Source organism: Anthonomus grandis, chromosome 17 (assembly GCF_022605725.1).
Source record: "Anthonomus grandis grandis chromosome 17, icAntGran1.3, whole genome shotgun sequence".
Classification (NCBI taxonomy): Eukaryota; Metazoa; Arthropoda; class Insecta; order Coleoptera; family Curculionidae; genus Anthonomus; species Anthonomus grandis.
In genome coordinates this window covers 12,888,106-12,907,675 of record NC_065562.1, presented here as the reverse complement: position 1 = coordinate 12,907,675, position 19,570 = coordinate 12,888,106, and the positions used below count along the sequence as shown (strand labels likewise).

General features: G+C 30.9%; 1 protein-coding gene across 1 annotated transcript in view; it reads right to left on the bottom strand.

Annotated features, from left to right (window-relative positions):
• The window catches only part of LOC126746146 (BTB/POZ domain-containing adapter for CUL3-mediated RhoA degradation protein 3), a 413,055-nt gene that overhangs the window by 143,155 nt on the left and 250,330 nt on the right, over positions 1–19,570 (bottom strand). The gene's annotated exons all lie outside the window — the stretch shown is intronic.

Sequence of the window (19,570 nt, the reverse complement as noted above, 5' to 3'; positions counted from 1 at the left end):
ACCGTATAGATGAAAATGCAGGTGCTAGAAATGAACGTGCCAGTACAGGAGAGACATATAAAGAGATGGTTTCTTAAATTAGACTTTAATGATTGGATTATAAATATGATGGAGAATATATTTTTGATCCATTTACAATTTACTAATTGATTCAGTAATTTGTAAAGAAATGTAAGCAGATGAAACCTTGGCATCCCAAAAGTATAAAGAAGAAGCTTGCTGAAGATTATGAATAAATTGGTAAAAGAACTAGAAGCAGTGATCTGAAGTTTGTCGACCGATAAACAGTGAAAAATAGGTTTTTGTAATTTTACAGCTTTAGCAACCTCAATTAACTTTTTTTTAAACATTATCTGTTAAAAATTCTAAAATTTATATCTCAGTGGTTTTAAAACGCCATCGATCACATACCAGTTAAATTATTAATTTATTCCATCCTCGGCTTAATAATATTAAAATATTTATACCCCAGAAGTGATTACAAAGACTCATCCAGTTGAAAGTGGAAAAATAAACTGCACAACAACTGGATATTTTATAAATTACCGAAATTTGCCTAAAAAAATAAAATTCATCAAGTTGCGTTTTATGCTATGAGTAAATCCTGTTGATCTCTTTACTTTCTTAAAAATAATGGTTCTACGTCGGTTAGAAACAGTGCAACTCGAGCAACTAGTACGTTGGCTACAGGAGGGCCTAACTCAAGAAGAAGTAGCTAACCGGCTAAATGTGTTCCAAAGTGTCGTGAGTCGTGCATGGAATCGATATGTAGAGACTGGGTCTGCAGCTTACAGACATGGTGGAGGCCGAGAACGTGCTACAACTCATGCTCAAGACCGCTATATAACAGTAACCGCAAGAAGAAACCGAACATTTACGGCTTCGAGAATTAACAGCTACTTAAGGCATGCTACTGGGAGGGTAATTTCTAATCCGACTATTAGAAGAAGATTACATGTGTCCAATTTAAGAGCCAGACGACGTGCCACACATCCGCGGTTGACGGGGGAACATCGTGCATGCAAAAATCGGTGGGCAATAGAACACAGTAATTGGAATTTTCAAAACTGGAGATCTTGTATGTTTAGGGATGAGTCCAGATTTCGGCTACATATGTGTGATAGTCGAATTTTGTTGTAGAGGGAAAGGGAACAGCGATACCATGAAAATTTGATGGCGCCCACTACCCTCTTTGGTGGCGGTTCAGTTTGCGTTTGCGGAGGCATATGTTTCGATGGCTGCACCGATTTAGTGGTGTTAAGAAATGAAACAATGAATGCTATACGATATAGAGACATTACTATAGAGAACATAATTATACCATTTTTTGGTGCAATAGGCGAAGAATTCGTTTTAATCGATGGCAATGCGCGCCCGCACCGTGCGAGAATTGTCAATGATCGCATTGAATTTCATGGCATTACCAGAATAGACTGGCCACCACATTCACCCGACATGAATTGCATTGAACATGTATGGGCCGAAATGTCTCGAAGATTAAACCAGCTCGAACAGCCACCTCTACCCTTAGAACAACTAGCCAATCAATTACCGGAAATATGGCAAAACATTCCTCAACACTACATTAACAACTTAATAAGAACTATGCCAAACAGGGTGACAGCACTAAGACGAGCCAGGGGTGGACCTACGAGGTATTAATTTTCATGAGAGGACTTTGGGGCACGCTTTACAGGGTGTAATTTTATTTTAATTTTTCCTGTTGTGTGTTAAAAATTTAAATTTTTTAGGAGATATCTGTTTATTTAATTTTTTTGGGGGCTATTGTGAGTGAACTTAATAGAGATTTATTTATTACATTTAATTTTGTTTTATTGTAAATCATTGGCAAACTAAAATTGCAGATTTTTATAATATCTTTCATCATTTTTAGTTTCTTTCTCCCTATAGGCAGTTAATATAGTGGTTTATTTATTTCACGAATTTGAAGTAATTTTTCATTTAATCAAGATTTTTGAGTCACTTTTAATTTTATACCAGAGATTTGAAGCCACTCTATCCACACATTAACAAAATTCTATAGTAGCTTTAGTTAATTTTATAATGACTCCAAATAACTGCAAAACTCAAAAACTCATTTCAAATACATGGAAGAAATATACAATTGTTGGGTTTTAATGTCTGAAATATGATAAAATATAATTTCAAATTCTTGAAAGACAAATGACTCTACATATTATCCGGGTATGGTGTTTTAGACTCTTAATGTCATTTTCAGTTTATTTCTAGTCCTAGTTTAAGTCTAGTGTTTTAGTTAATTTACATTTTATTTCAAGCATTTCAAAACATTTTCTTGTTTATTCCAGACATTTACAAATATTTAGCTTAGTTTTCCTAGGGATTTTTTTTGCATTCTTATGATTTCTTTATGTCTTAATAGATTCCAGACCTCTTGGCCTTTTTTTAATATCAATTTAGAAATTTAAGCTTATTTTAGGTTTCTTTTTGGTATTTGAAATCATTTCTCATTTATTATAAATATTCGAAGCCAATTTCAGTTTTATTTTAGCCATTTCTTCAAGGTAATATTATCATATGTATTTTAAGTAATTTTTCATTTATTCTAAATATTTGAATTGCACTTTAATTTTATTCCAGGCATTTGAAGCCGCTCCTTTCAAGCATTAAGTCCCCGGACTAAAATTCTAAAACACCTTTAAATACCTGAAAAACTGGAAAAATTATTTTAAATTTATAGAAGATAATATGTATGGGGTCTCAGACTTTTAATGTAATTTTCAATTTCTTTCTGGCCTTATATTCTTGGCGTTTTAAATTTACCTCTTATGTTTCGGTCATTTCCCATTTTATTTAATCTATTTGTAAACATTTTATAGTTAATTTTAAACATTAAACTTATTTTCCAGAAATTTAAAGCCATTCGCTATTCTGTTTTATCTGTTAAAGGAGTTTAGTAATTTTAATTTGTTTTTCTGCTATTTGAAGTAATTTTCTAATTTTATTTCAGATATTCGAAGCCAATTTCAATTTTATTTCAGCCATTTCTCCCAGACAGTTTGTATTTTAAATATTATTTTCCAGGTCATTGAAATAATTTTTAATATCGTTCAGAAATTTGAAGTTAAGCCTTCTAGGTTTCTTTTCGGTATTTTAAGTCATTTCTCATTTTATGCCAGACATTTCAAGCCACTTTCAATTTTATTTCAGCTAGGCATTTGGGACTGCAGTTTATTACATTTGGGCATTTGAAATTTTAGTTTTAATAGTATATTTTATAAGTTCTAAGGTCAAAATATTAAACAATGTACTGTACAACTCACTGTACTTTACTGTATCAACATAATTCTAACATCTGACTGCAAAGGTAATAGCCACAAAGAAACCCGGCAATAATGCCACAACTGCCTAATATCATTGTTAAATGTTGCCTATAAAAACTACTTGAACGGTTGCTTCCTAATGGGATTTAACCATACGTTGATAGCCGATATTACCACTGAAACATGCGAAATTCCATAAAAGCAGGTTGCTGGTCTTGGCATCCTATATCAAAGCAGGGTGCCAGCAACATCTCAAAATAGCAGTGGCATTTGTCGAATTCACAGCAGAATTTGACACTATGAATATACACTATTATGGCGACATGGTCTTCTTCTAAACCTTGCAAAAATTCTTTCATGCAAACAGATAATTAACCTAATAAATAATATGCTAATAAACAAACGTTTACAAGCCTTTATAGTAGAAAAAGCAAGTAAAGTAGATGGTGCACGTTAAACGATAGTCTATCGTAGAGTAAGATCAAATCCTTCAAAAATTTAAGTAAATGTTTATCATCTGAATAGCCGTGATGCCATCGCAAATTAAAGATATTATTTAGTGGAAAGCAACTGTGGACATTATCAAAAAATTAGCAGGTACGGGATGAAAAAAATAGTGCCAATACCTACAAACTAATCCAGGCTATGAAAATCATTAGGAAAATGTTAAAATAAACACCACTACCTTAATTGAATACACTAATATTTCACCTCCTTCCAGATATTCAAAGCCAATTTCAATTTTATTTCAACAATTGTTTACAGGCAGTAGAATTCTAGTATATTTAGTCTAGGCATTTAAAATTATTTTAAATATCCTCCAAGTATTTGAAACTATTTTGAATTTTATTCTATAAATTCCACTCAGTTAATATAGTGTTTTATTTGTTACAGATCTTTGAAGTATTTTTAGGTTTACTTCTAATATTTGAAGTTTACCAGGTTAATTTACCTAATCTTGAAGCAGTTTGTGGTTTATTTCTTCCAGGCCCTTGAAATATTTTTTCAAATTTTCCAGGTGTTTGAAGCTATTTTGAATTTTATTTCAGGAATTTGAAGTAAATACATTTCAGGCAGTTGGTATTGTGTCTTATTTGTTTGCAGTATTTTCAAGTAATTTTTAAGTTTCTTTCTGATATTTCAAGTCAATTATCATTTTATTGCAGATACTTGAAGCCAATTTCAACTATATTCCAGGGATTTATAGCTCTTTTAAGCCTAAATTGTGATTTGTTTCTTTCAAGTCTCTCAGATTTTTGACGCTATTTTAAATTTTAATACAGGAATTTAAAGAAGTTTCTTCCAGGTTATGAATACTACTCTTTCTGGTTTTTTGAGTTATTTTTCTTTTAATCCAGATATTTGAAGCAAATTCCTATTATATTCCGGGCATTTAAAACCATTCCTTCCAAGCATGAATTTGGACTAAAATTGTAAATAGCTGGAATGAAATTGAAAATGATTTTACCTGAAAGACCTAAAAAATTATTTCAAATGTCTGAAAGAGCTAATACTCAATCTCAACTGTCTAAAAGCAATTACCACTTCAAATTTCTGGAATAAAATTGGAAATAACTCCCAATGCTTTGAACTTATATACCACCATCTTAACTGCCTGGAAGGAATAATGTTTGAAATAAAACAACTTTGAATATCTAGAGACATACAGAATATCAGGAACAGATAATTTTTTGCTTAAAACAAAATTGAGTATCACTCTAAATACCTGAAATACAAAATATATGCTCAAATAACTCAAGTTTATCAAGATCTATAGGCCCTTAAACCTTGTTTCTTAAATTATGGTCTTAGAAGTAATAACCTTATCACAACAGTAATTTTAAAGGGTTAATCAGTCTAAAAGCAAAGCCGAAAATATCTTTTTCTTTTGTTCTTAAAGGTTAAAATTCTCCCTAGTTTTAGGTTAAACTTAAAATTTCTCATTCTTTTTATAAAAAACCAAATTTTTAAAGTCGACCTTTTTTAAGTAAAACTTTATCACAGTACATATTTTAAGTAAAAAAATTAAATTTTACCAGGTTTGAAAAGGTTGCGGAATTTAAAAAAATGTTTAATTTTCAAACTAATAGAGTAAGTGTCAATAATAATGCAATAAAAAATTGTGATATTAAAAACCACTGATGAGATCACACCTGTTAATTGTTTTATCAGTGATTTTTTACTAATTCTTATAAGCTCACTGTCCCGAAAGGATCCTGTATCTAAAATCCATATAGAATAAACTAAACAAATCAGGAAAGAGTATAATTTCTTTAAATAGAACCGAACGCCTGCACTGGTCGTTCTTGTTACATGAAAAGAAGATACATAAACCAATAACGACCATTCAATTCCATTTAATAAATTAATAATGGAACGCTCCCGTATTATCAGTAAAAATTTAGTAACGTCTCCATATACGTAAATATTTCATTAAGCCGATACATCCGCCATTGTTCGGCATACATTTCCCTCTTGGTATTAAATATGGTAGGTAAGCGTTATTGTTGAATTTACATAAATAAGTTATAAAGCGCTCAACTCCTCCGGTTGACAGCGCGAGCCGGCATTTTATATTTTATATTTTACTTATTGCCTACTATTATGGAAGCGTGTGTGTGTTGTGTTTGTGTGGATCTTTTGTGCCCTTAGAGAACAATCCGAACGAACCGGTGCATGTAAGGGACGGATTTGCTCTTATTTCTTTGGGAATTAAAATGGACTCGACCGGTTCGACGTTGGCTTAGACAGGAAAAGCTGTCAAGGAGCTTCGATATGCCAAAAATGAAAACGAGGAAAAATGAAAAGGGGATACCGGCATCAGTATAATATTTAGTTATTTTGTTTCTTTTAGGATGTCAGGTGTAAAGCTAAATGGCCTGTGGGTTTATCAATTAAGCCCAGGTGCACACATTATTTATTATATCGTCAATAGGAAAAGAGTAGCGCGTATTCAGCTTAAAATCATTGCTGAGATAAAAATTTTATTGATACAAGACAAATAAAACCAAGCATCATTTAAATCTTTGATAAGATAAATCTTTAAAGTTGTCAAACCGATAAAGCAAATTCATGATGGAGCTTACAAATCATTGCTGAGATATATAATTTATAATTTTCAACTATATGTAAATATTTGAAATTCATATAATAATGAATAAAGACTTTTCTCTCGGCTAGTTTCGCTTTATTTTTTTGCTGAAACCAGTTTGTTGAATTGGGAAGTTCTAGGCTAATTGAGAATTGTAATACTTATGACGAGTATTTACTAGCAATAAATTCAAAATATCATAGTGATTTACGTCTCGTTTGCCTGACCCCAATATATAAGGATCTCTTCAGCAATGAAACAATTTTTTTATTATATCGAAAACTAAAAAGCTATGTACAGATTTTGTTCCTGACGACGTTACTACGTATAAACCAAAACTCCTTGAAAAGTACGGTAAGAAAATCGGCATTACCACAAGGAGTCGAAGTTTAACTATGATTTGCTTCTCCGATGTTTATCATGATAACTGAAACAAAATCTGGCATAAAAATCAACAATACGATGAAAAGAAGAATGTTTTAGAACTTTAGAAGCCGTTCAATTCAATCATTCATTTCCAATCAATCATTGGCGAAAAGATTCAATCGACACCTATTAATAGTGATTATTATTTTCCTACAAGTTAAATAAATGACAATATTAATGAAGATATTTCTGAAAGGTCACAATATTTATTAGAACAAATCATGGAGAGCTGGAGTCACTGAAATTAAAATGTACTGCTTTGAGTGCGTTTTCACATTGGCTTATCAGTTTTTGTGCATATAACATTCGGCTCTAGGCGTATTCTTGATATATTATTAAATTTGGGATTATCATCATTATGTTATAGATACACTTCTCTATGAAGTTGCTGCAATTATTATCACCTGAAACTGCAACTTTTATCCAATCCGCTGCCAATAATGCTGATATTAATCGATTGATTCACGATTAAACGATCAAATTTTAACAATCGGTGGTCATAATACTATTCAGATAATGGGAGTAATACAAATGATTGCACCCTTGAGTTCAGTCATCGCGGAGGATCCAATTGCAAGATTGATGACCATTCCAACTGATATAAAATTGCTGGAGTTCCAATTGAAGTTAATGAACATTATGTTAATACTGAATTAAGTAAAATTAGTATGAAAAATTTCGATTATGATAATTTAAGACTCATGCCATTTTATACGCAAGTTGATTTGTTATGTGTGTATGGAGAGCGGCGTTCTATATCAAAGGTTCCAGATTGGAACAATTTCCAAAGAGCAGATCTCTACAAAAAAAAATAAATCAGATTTTGTGTAGAATTTCATACTGAACAAAAAAGGTAATAACTCATTTTATCGTAGGATTGATAGCTTCGAATATATTTGTAAAAAAGTGTTTTTTATGACCTTCGACCCTTATAAAAAAAGCTTCACTTGGATTCATTAAGACATTTGAGAAATGATTTTCAATGTCAAAAAAAAGGTTTAGCAAAAAATTTAGCCAGATGCAAATTTTTCAGTAGATTCGTCTTCATTTCATCTAATAGTCCTTGAGTCTCATCAGTTTAATAAAGATGGTCGTTTTGCAAGCATTTATGCAGTTTTAAAATCACTACTGAGAGAAAAATTTTATCGATACAATCGGAATAAAGCCAAAGAATCTTTAAATCTCTGATAAGATAAATCGTTAAAAGAAATTTAAGATGAAGCTCAAAAATCATTGCTATAATAAATATTCTATAATTTTTAACTATATGTGAACATTTTTAACTCCTAATCTCTGCTGTGATTAGTTTCTTTTTAGTATTTCAAGTCAATTATTATTTTCTTGAAGACATTTGAGGCCAATTTCATTTATATTCCAGGCATTCGAATTAATTTTTCAAATATCCCAGGTATTTGAAGGACATTCCTTCCAGAAAGTTAATATTGTGGTTTATTTGTTTTAGAAGCTTTAAATAATTTTAAGTGTCTTCTAGGTATTTTAACTAATTTTTCAAATACGCGTTTTTACTATTGTACATGAAGAAGATGCTTTTAAAGTGGGTGCTACGTGTGCTCACATTCTATGAAAAACAGCAACGTGGTAGTGAGCGGAGCGTTGTTTGGAGATGTTCAAACATAACAAGGACGAAAGTTGCATCACCACTAGACACCAGGTGTTCCAGGCATTTAAATACATTTTTTAAACCGTATATGAATCAATTTTGAATTTTATTCCAGGAAATTGAAGAAATTCCTTCCAGGGAGTTAATATTGTGCTTTATTTGATCCAAAAGTTTAAAGTTTTTTATTTGTATTTTAAGTCATTTTTCATTTACTTCAAAAATTCAAAATAGCCTAAAATACGCGGACAATATCTAAAGAAGAAAATATTCAAAATACATCATTTTTGCCAGAAATAAAGTTGAATTTTTCACTGATACCAGTTTGTTGAATCCAGAATCTCTGCTGTGATAAATATTGTATGATCTCTACGGAGATAGAGTAAGTCACACAAAAATCACTTCTGAAATGGTACAAACTGCTTAATATTCGATTTTTTTAAAAAACGATATAACATTTAAATATTTGTTCGGGTGTAATGTGGTATTCTGAATTTTAGATCACTGATATAAAATCCTCAAAATCTCACGGTCTCATAAGCAAATTTTATTGGCTATACGTGTTTCGCCCTGGGTATAAGCAGGGCATCATCAGGCCTTAGGACCTACACATACATTATAAAAAATATTTTTGTTAGTTTTACAGTGTATGTATAGGTCCTAAGGCCTGATGATGCCCTGCTTATACAGGGCGAAACACGTGTAGCCAATAAAATTTGCTTACGAGACCGTGACATTGTTTTTTTTTGTTTGTTTGTTTAAATCACTGAATGGTTAAAAAAAATATTTCTAAAAAAAAAAACAAAATTACCGTTAATATAAATACTTGTTAGTAATAAAAAAACTACCGACTATGGCACTATGTTAAAATCAATTTGAAAATTAAGAAATCTCAATTGTGATTTTAAAAATTCGTGAAGTTGGAAAAAGATTAAAGTATTTTTATTTTCATTGATCGAACTATAGGCCGTAAACCCTTTTCGTATTTAAGATAATACAATAATCATATAGACAGTGGTTCCAAATGTTTTACCACCTTAAAACCAATAAAACAGTTATATTTATTATATCTTGGATTGGAAAGCCAGTAAGCAACCTATGCAGTTTTAAATATCAGATTGTTCTGTTGAATCTGTTGAGATAAAGATTTTTACTAATACCAGTTCAGTGAACTGAAAATCTCTGCTGTGATAAATATTTCATGATCTCTATTTGGAAAAAGTAAGAAACTTGAAAATTACTGTTAAAACATTACTTGTTGCTTAGTGTTTGTTCATGTAGCATGCCTTAAGATAACCACTGAAGATATAAATCACTGCAAAGGTAAAAGTTTAGTGCCTTTAAGGTTTTTAAATCAAGACGGGAATTGTGATATTTTATATCGATAAACCTTGAAAATTACTGTTATGAAATTTACAACTCATGGAATAATGAAAATCGGGTTTTTCTTGTTCGCTTTATTACATATTTTATTATTTTCAAGACCTTAAGAAAAAAAAAACAGTTTTCACTGTTACCTCTTTATTGTACCAAACATCGCTGCTGTAATAAGTATGTTATGAATTCTGTGGGAAAAAAGTAAAAAACATTTCCGAAAAAAACAAGTCGTTGAGAAAAATACTTTTTAGTGTTAACACAAACTATTAACTTAAACTATTTTAAGATCAATTTCAAAATCATGAAATCATAGGTGATTTTAAAAATTTGTGGGCCTTGAACCACATAAAAATATTTTCGTTTCCATTCATCAAAATGTAGATCCAAAAAAATTTTCTTAATAAGAATAATAAAATATATATTAAAATAATAAAAATAATAATAATTTCTTTATTTCCAACAAGCGTATTGCCTAATAATGAGAAATTTATATACAGTACATAATCATATTATACATAGAAAAAAAGCTTAAAACTTATTAAAAAAAAAAAAATTCTAAAAATAAATAGTTGCGACGATAATAACTCGTAAAAATAATAAATAGTTGTTAAAGCGAGACGTTGGCAAAAAGAAGGCTTAAGGATGTCTGTAATTAAATCCGAAAATCAAGACAGAAGGACTAGAACGAAACGCAGGACTATCAATCAACCCATTAATTATACATATAAATATTTTATTATAAAATTATATACATATACATAAAATTATATTATATACATATAAATATTTTATTATAGGAAGATATTTCTTCTAAACTGAAGTGGTACTAGATTAAGACGGTCCAAAAGTTGCTAATGGTTACACTTTTATAGCTAGATATATTATACCATTAAAGCTATAAGCCAAATACTTAGCAGACTGCGTTAAATCAATATGGTAATGATATAGAGGGTTCTATACAGCGCAGCCATACTTAGATTTTGAACTAGCAAAACAAAAAAATAATAATTTAAATGTAGCTTTAAGAGTAAAGCTACTTAGCAGCATTGTTCCCAATACACCAAACTTTAAGGTCATTCAAACAGTTCTAAAGAAACAAGCAAATCATAAAATACAGTGACCGCCTAAAGTTCCGCATAAATTCTATAAAAATTAGAGACATGATTTTTTGAGAAAACGCTCGGACCCGTCGATTTTTATTTTAGGTTTTGTATTATTTCACATAAATTTTTGTATACAGGATGAATGCTAGATGCTATATTTTTTATTGCATTTATGAAATATAGGCGAAATTCCAAGCAAGTTTCATATAACACACCTTATCTTAAAACTCAACTGTTTCAGAAATATTTACATTTAACCAACAAGAAAGCAAGTAAGTACGTCTATTTACAAATTAAGATAAAATGGAGGATAAAATGTTATAAACTGCGTGAAAACTCTTATTAGTGTATCAAGTTCTCAAACTGATCCTCATTTACTTCTTGGCAGAAAGCAAGACGGTTTACAAACTCATGTAAAACACTATCAATTATTTCGGGTGATATACGTCTAATTTCATATCTAATTCTATTTTTCAAATCTTCTACGTTGTTTGGCTTTTCAATATAAACTTTACTTTTCAGGTACCCGCATAGAAAACAGTCGCAGGGATTTAGGTCTGGTGACCTGACCGGCCACTCTATTGGCCCTCTTCGTCCTATCCATCTTCCTGGGAACACTGTATCCAAGTAATTACGGACATCTCGAAAGAAATGTGGCGGTGCGCCGTCTTGCTGAAACCACAAATTATCTGTCGGGACAGCAGGGTCTTGTTCGTCTGGGTATAGGGCAGCCAAAGCATGGATAAGATCCTCTTGAAGAAAATTCAAATAGCGTTGTCCTGTTAAGTTTTCTTCGAAAAAGTATGGCCCAATTACTTTATTTTCGACGATACCAGCCCAAACATTAATAGATTTACGGTACTGTCTATGAGCCTCAGTTGCCCAGTGTGGATTTGACACTGACCAGTACTAACAATTTTGCCGATTTACGACACCGTTTAAATAAAAAGTTGCTTCATCCGAAAACAAAACTCGTAACACAAACTGACGGTTATTATTGCAAATGTTCATAATTTCCAAAATTGGTTTCTTCGATCAGGATCGTCCTCATTTAATTCGTGTATTAGTCTAATTTTATAAGGGTGCTATTTATTTGCTTTTAAGATGCGTCTTACTGACGTCCGGCTATATTATTATCAACTGAAATTTGTGAAGTTGCATTGTTTGGATTTTCTTCGACGGAGAGCAGAACGTTTTATTTTTTTTTCTTTAGAAATTTTTGGACGACCTGATCTTGGCAAATCCCTAACATGACTTGAAGTACTGAATTTGGGCTCTATTCTACTAACTGTTGACTGAGAAGTAGGATGGTTTGGGTATTTGGCATTAACCAGTTCACTTACTTCTTTTTGCGTGCGCACTCGATCCCCGTATCCTAGCATCATCAAAATTTCAATTCGTTGGGTTTCCGTTAAATTAGCCATAATGTATTCTGATAAAAACTATTATTTTCGAACTGACAGTGACATTCGAAAATGGAGATTCTTTACAAGTGCAACCATGGAAATAAAAACAATTGGCAGTGTTTATAACATTATTTTAATCCTCGATTTTACCTTAATTTGTAAATATGCGTACTTATTTGTTTTCTTGTTATTTAAATGTAAATATTTCTAAAACAGTTGAGTTTTGAGATAAGCTGTGGTATACAAAACTTGCTAGGAATTTCGCCTATATTTCATAAATGCAATAAAAAATATAGCACTCCATTTAAAAAAATGACCGATGACGTCATATCTTTTTTTTGTTCCACCCTGTATACAAAAATTTATGTGAAATAATGCGCAACTTAAAATTAAAAAAATCGACGGGTCCGAGCGTTTTCTCAAAAAATCATGTCTCTAAGTTTTATCGAATTTATGCGGAACTTTAGGCGGTCACTGCAGAGCTTTAGGTCGTTAGCGTAAGCCAGCTTATGACATTTGATTAAGGTAATTAGATCAGTGATAAAAATTTTCTGATTGAAAGCCATTTAAACTGAACAAACTGGTATCTATTGAGTAAATATGAGCGAAACAAATAATTAACCTATCTATCCTTTGATCTATTTGGTGAAATGCCTTTTGAAAATGAGTGTAAATAACATCAATTTGAGTTTATGTTCTAATTGACTCGCAGATATGTGCTGATTGGCACAAGTTTGTAACACATGAGCGCCGACTAAAACATCCATGGTGATCAATAGAGATGAGACCTTGACATGATTAATTAAAGACTGGTGCAAGATAATTTCAAATAATTTTGGTAAGTTGCTAAATATTGAGAGGTGAAGATAGCATGCAATGCCAGTGGGTCAATTTGCAGACGTTTTCCTTAAACTTTTTCCCCACAAATGCTACAGACGCCACTGGATTAAACCCCCCGTTTGCCTTATTTTCCCTTTTTCTTCGGTCTTTTCTCTGAGGCGACTACCCTTAGCACCGTAACGAAAAGGAAAATCTGTGCCGTTCATTTTTAAAATAATAAAAGGCGGTGAAGACCAATGCCGCAGCGGCAGAGATAATAACGTCATTTCGCACGGATGTAGGAGGAGGAGGACGAGGAGGAGCAGGAGGAGGAAGATATTCGAAAACATGGTCAAACCAACGCGGTGAATGGGAGGAAGAAACAATTGCGTGTCCAGAATGGTTAAACAACCATCGGTTACTCGGAAGCCGGGCAACTTAGCATATAAAGAAAAAAAAAAAGGAACTTGGGAAGATTCTCGATGCGATAATCCTTCGTACCCGAATCTCAACGTGGTGTTAAAATGGAGACAGTGACTGTCAATATGCAGATGTTATGTGGCGATTTGAATGGGATTTATGGTGATTTTATAGGATAATTATACTCTGGGCGGGAAATACCGGTGATTTACAAATAATTTATTGTTTTTTTTTTGTTCATGCGAATTGTATCGATGGAAAGTTTAAAAATAGGGACGCGGACAAACAGTTTCCATTGATTCCATCATTACGCAGTCATTCTAGTATGTTTATCTAAATTTGCAGGTATAAGATAAAAATAGTCATATTAGGTGGTCTATTCAAGGCTTTTGGCAAGGATGTAAATCATGGAATATTTTGCAGGTTACCACTTATCAAAATCAAGATCTATCAAGGATTAGAGTGTGTAGTTCTAGTGGATTCTATAAGTTTAATATCTTTTTATTTATGCAATTAAAATATTAAGTAAGTTGCGTCTTTTTTCATTAAAGTCAGGTTACTAAACTTTGTTTATTTATGGAACTCTAGAAATATTTTTCTAAAATTTTAAGTACAGTTCTTATTTTCGCCAGTCAAAGTAATGTTTTGCTTAACTCTTGCAATTATAATTAATTTTATTGAAGCAAAAAATTAATTTAAGTGCCTCGAATTAAATTATTTTTTTAGTTTAATTATATAAGAGGTTATATTTGATACATTATAGGCACTTATTAATTTTTTAAGCATTTAAAGTCATATTTGAATTTTTTTGCTTTATTGGGTGTTTATCACACAAATAAAAAAAATTAATTAGGTCAGGACATTGAACTCCCCAAAGGATAAAAAAAATTAACTAAAATACTTGAATATAACCTAAAACGTGTAAAAATAGAGTAAAACATGATTTGTCTAGAAAACAAAAATTCGCATGGTTTTATACCTAAATATAAAACAAAAAAAAGTTAAAATTCCTGAAGAAAATATAAAATGACTTAAATGGCATAGACAAGATAAAAAATACTCTTTAGAGGCGAAAAATAAAGTGAGTGATAGAAAAACAGTAGCAAGAAAATTAGAATTTGCCTTGAAAGGGGACAATAACTACCTAGGAGAAAAAAATACCCAAATTATTTATATTAAAAAAAATAGTTTAATTTAATTCAAATACTATGGAAAACGACGTATTTAATTTTTTTTCCAAATTCCTTTTCCATATTAATCTTCTAATATCTAATACAAATCCACTTTTGTCTCTTTATTTCGATCAAACGTAGGTTTAATTTATGAATTTTAATAATCTATTCTACATCAATTAAATAACAATCATTTGTCCTAATCTACATATTTGATATTAATTCTAAAACCACCAGAGGCAGAAACAGAAAAAAAATTAATAGTGAATTCGAAGAATATAATATACTCAACATTATCATAGAAGAAATACAATTAGCACTATTACAAATAAAAAATCACAGAGCACCAGAAAATCATGGTATTGCAAATTGGTATTACAAATGATGAAAATGTGAGGAACTACAATAAGTGAGTCTATCAAAATCTTCCTCAACAAATACAAGGTCTTATTCCAGAAACATGGTAGAAGGCTTAGTTAGTTCTATTATACAAAAAGGTTATAAGTTACGAATAGAAAATTGTCTACCAATAAGTCTTTTTTAAAGCTCAGAAATTCCTAACTTTGCCCCAAATTAACTTTTTTATCTCTTATAGATTCCGAGATCTCGATGTTAAGGGTCGAATTTGAAACACTCTATATAATGGAGCTCGGTTGAACATGTCATCCATAAGAATGAATCAAGATGATCAAAACGCATAATATAATAAAGATCACAACTGCACAAAAGAAGAGTTGGTAAATCGCAAAAACGTTGGCTAGATTATGTCAAAGAGAGGGTGAGTAGACCTTGACATCAGATAGTACAAGACAAAGATCCTTGGAAACTGGCAGGAGAGGCCTATGTTGTGAGGTGTTGGAAAAATATAGATATTTTATGGGATCTCTTCAGTGCTTTTGACATGGTCAATCATAGAATATTTTGCAAACCTTATAATCATAAAGTCCAGTGCAATGATATATTAGAATGGTCACCCGTCAAAACACCAGCATTCCACCTGCCAAACAATGTCATCCACCTTCTATTTACATTGTTTGAGAAGTAAAATGCTGGTGTTTTGACGGGTGACCATTCTAATATATCGTTGCACTGGACTTTACCAGTTTATATTGATTGACTTAAGTCATATTTATCCAATAGGAGCAGTAATTATAATGAAGGTTTATTAGGGATTCGAGTGTGAAAATCCAGGCGATTCTATCCATTCTTATTTAAGCAATAGAAAACTATGCCAGTTGGTCATTAACAATTGCCATAAAATCTTGACTGAGCTACGTATAAGGAGAAAGTGACGTTTTTATAAGTATTTTCTTAAGGTTATGTTTAATTTTTTTAACTTTCTTATTTTTCACTTTGCTGCTTGGTATTCAAAAGTTTCTAGCGAGTTAAAATAATTCTTGTTTTCTTGCAGGAAGTAGTAGAAATTTAAGTCACTTTTGATAGTTTTTTAGGCAAATTTTTATTCCTTTTTAACTGCTTTAATTTTTTTAATAATTTTTTGAGCGTATTGTTGATCGCTAAAATAATTTTTTTATTTTATTTGGGTATTTGGTTTGATTTTTCATTATTTTCAGGCGCTCAAATTTATTTTTTTCTTTATTCTAACATGTCAGAATTTATTTTTGATATTTTGTATTTTCTTGCTCTATTTTGGTATTTAGCACTTTAACTAAATAAAAACTGTAGGACGGTACTTTAAACCCTTGAATTTGTTATATTATAATAAATTCACTAATAAAAAATTAGGTCAAAATTTTTATAGAAGCTGATGATGATATACAATACTTTTGTTTTTGTATTATGCTTAGGCGTAAAGCAAAAAATAAGATCTAAAAAAAATTACTTAAATTGCTTAAAGTATCTCAAGTATTTAAAAATGGATCAACAAGTAACTTGTCTCTATGCCTCTAACATTATTTATTATTAACATATTTCTTTATAAAAATAAATCCAAATATGAAAAAAAAAAACAAAAAAATAAAAAAGTTTTTTAGAACCCTTTTTTGAGTAAAGTTTTTATGAATAATTTTAAAAATAACTATGATCTTATATTAGGCTTTAAAAATATAAATGCTTTGTAAAAGCATTTGGTAAATATAAAGGATAAAACTGAGCATAAAATAAAAATATAAAAAACATGACTTTAAACTGATAGAACTGGTCTTTGAAATCTTGCAAATCATCTTTTGTTAATTGGCCATAATTTCTCGATGTTGAATGATGTACCTATTTTTACATAATTTTGCAAAACTTAAAATACTTCATCTTCTGAAAGAAAAAAAACATTACAAGGGCTAAAAAATCTTAAAATGTGTCAACAACGTCTATTTTAAACCTAATCTTATATTTAATAAGTTTTACTTTTTCAAAAGTCATTGAAACAATACTTAAATGTTATTGAATCAAATAAATGTAAAAATCCAATGGTTTATTTTCAACCCAGTTTGAACAAGGATAGTGCTTTGGATCCGAAGGTTTCGAAGTTCCATCACCATTCAGTTAATTTTTTTTAAATTTTCTTGCTATTATTTATTTTTATTTTTTATAAAGAAATATCTATAAAATGTATTGGGTTTCATTCATATTCAGTGTTTTAAGGTTTATATTTTATCTAATAATTATACACGACGCTATAGAATATTTTTATTTTCACTCTGTCGTCATTTAATGTGTATCATTGTACTTAGTTGAGATATGATTTTCTTGTAAATTAGTGTTTTATCATAGCTACCTATTTTTAATTTAGGATTGCTTATCAAGGCAAAACTCAACAAATAGACGCTGTATTTATGCTGCGAGACTTTTCTTTTAGTTAAATTTAAATGCCTTAAAATAAATGATGGGAAAAATGCTCTCAACTGCCTGAAAAAATTACTTTAAGTGATTCAAACAACCAAAAATAATAGAAAGGGAATAAAACTCAGTCCGAAAATGGGGCAATAACTGTTAATTAAGAGAGATGTTTAACTAGCTAGAAAACGTATTTAAAAGTCTCACTCTTAATTATATTAATGATAAACTACCATCATGTGTTGAATAATTGAAAGAGAATTTATTTTCTTTACTATATTACATAATGTATGAAAATACTTCAAAAGCTCAGTACAAAGAAATCATTCTTCAAAAATTTCGATTTTTACACCCAACTTTTCACCTCAACCCAAATTAAGCTACGCCGCCACTTCCTAATTAACTTTAACCCGTTCGAGGCCCAACGCGGGCCTTTATAATCGGCCCCAAAATCTAAATTGGTTAAACGGCAGACCCGACGATCAGCTGATGTCGAATTTAGGCCTTTTCTGGCCTCGCTTTCATGGCCCCACGTTCGGGTAGGTCGGGGGCCGAAAAAACGGCACGCACGACTAAACAAAGCGAATTTCGTTGACCCTCTTTGATTATGTGCGTGCGTGTATTAATAAAAAAAAAATTTTTTAACGTGACTTTTATTGCTTTGTAGGCTTTTTTATGTGATAGAAATTGCAGGACTGGATCGGGCAAGTTAGTCTTCTCTGTTGTTAAGATTAAAAGCATATGGATTATCCAGTGTTTCTAACAGTGAAGAAGAAATCAAGAGAAATAAATTTAAATGACTGGAAGAATTAAAAAATTACGCAAAATATCTGAAATAAAAAAAATCAAAAAGGAACCTGCAAATCAAAATTACAAATACCTGTGAGATAACCATTATGCGTGTATTAAATGACTTTAAATATCAGGACAAATAATTGAAATGCCTTTTTAATTGCCTGGAATACAATGGAAAATGACTTTCAATATTAGTAAGATATAAGATTAAAAAAACTACCGATCATACAGTTCCTTGAGTTTCTTCACTATCCTGTTCGAAATTGCGGAACATTTAAGTTAAAAACCGGTAAGTCATATCTCAAATTGTAATTTATGTCTATGCATTGTTGTTTTTGTACTAGGGTTGCCTTCTTTTTTCTTTTAGATCTGACGATGCCTCAGGGCGAAACACGTGTAATCGTTTTTTAAAAAATAAATATAATTTGAGACCATTGACTTCGTGTCCCTCCAATCTCTGAATTTTTATTATTAAGAGGTCTCTTTGAGAAAAATGGACTACTTTTTTGAATTTACCATTTTTTCTTCCTCTTTGATCAACATAAATAAATCCTTCCATAAATGAGCGGTATGGATATTAAATAGCAAAGGAAATAATAATAAAATATAAATAAATAGAAATAAAAAAAAATGGGATTAGAAAAAATGCCTAAAGGATAGGTTTGTTGGGATATTGTATAAAACGGGAAGTAAATAAACAAAGATGGTGCCTATCGACACGTGTTTTTACTATTTGGTTTTTACAGGGCAAGGTAAGCAGAAAACCAAGGAAAAAGAGTAAAAAGGAATATAAAGGAGCAGGAAAACAGGAGTGAGCAATTAATTTATGCCATCCTTTTGTTTGATTTACTATTTTACATGCTTTAGTACGTGAATGACAGGTCTCAACTCTATTGTTAAAAGACTTCTTCTTTAAAAGACTTTTGATGCTATAGATGGTGCCATAGCTTGCTAGAAGAGTTTCATAGGACATTTTCTTACTTCCTTTATATGTATGATCTGCCAGGAGCCGCCTTGGTCTTCCACATACTGGAAGACATGGTAAAATGATGTGACCAAGGCATTATTAGTAGACTTAGGAATATTACTGCTATCTCTAACTCCTGTAATTTAATAACCCATTTATCTGTTTTCAAGTCAACGGTCTCCTTTACCCTCGTTAATTTATTTTTTAAAAACCCAATCTCTTTTAAGCTCTTCTTCGCTAAGTTTCCGAGCTTCAATATGCTAATGCATTTTCGTCTTAATCAA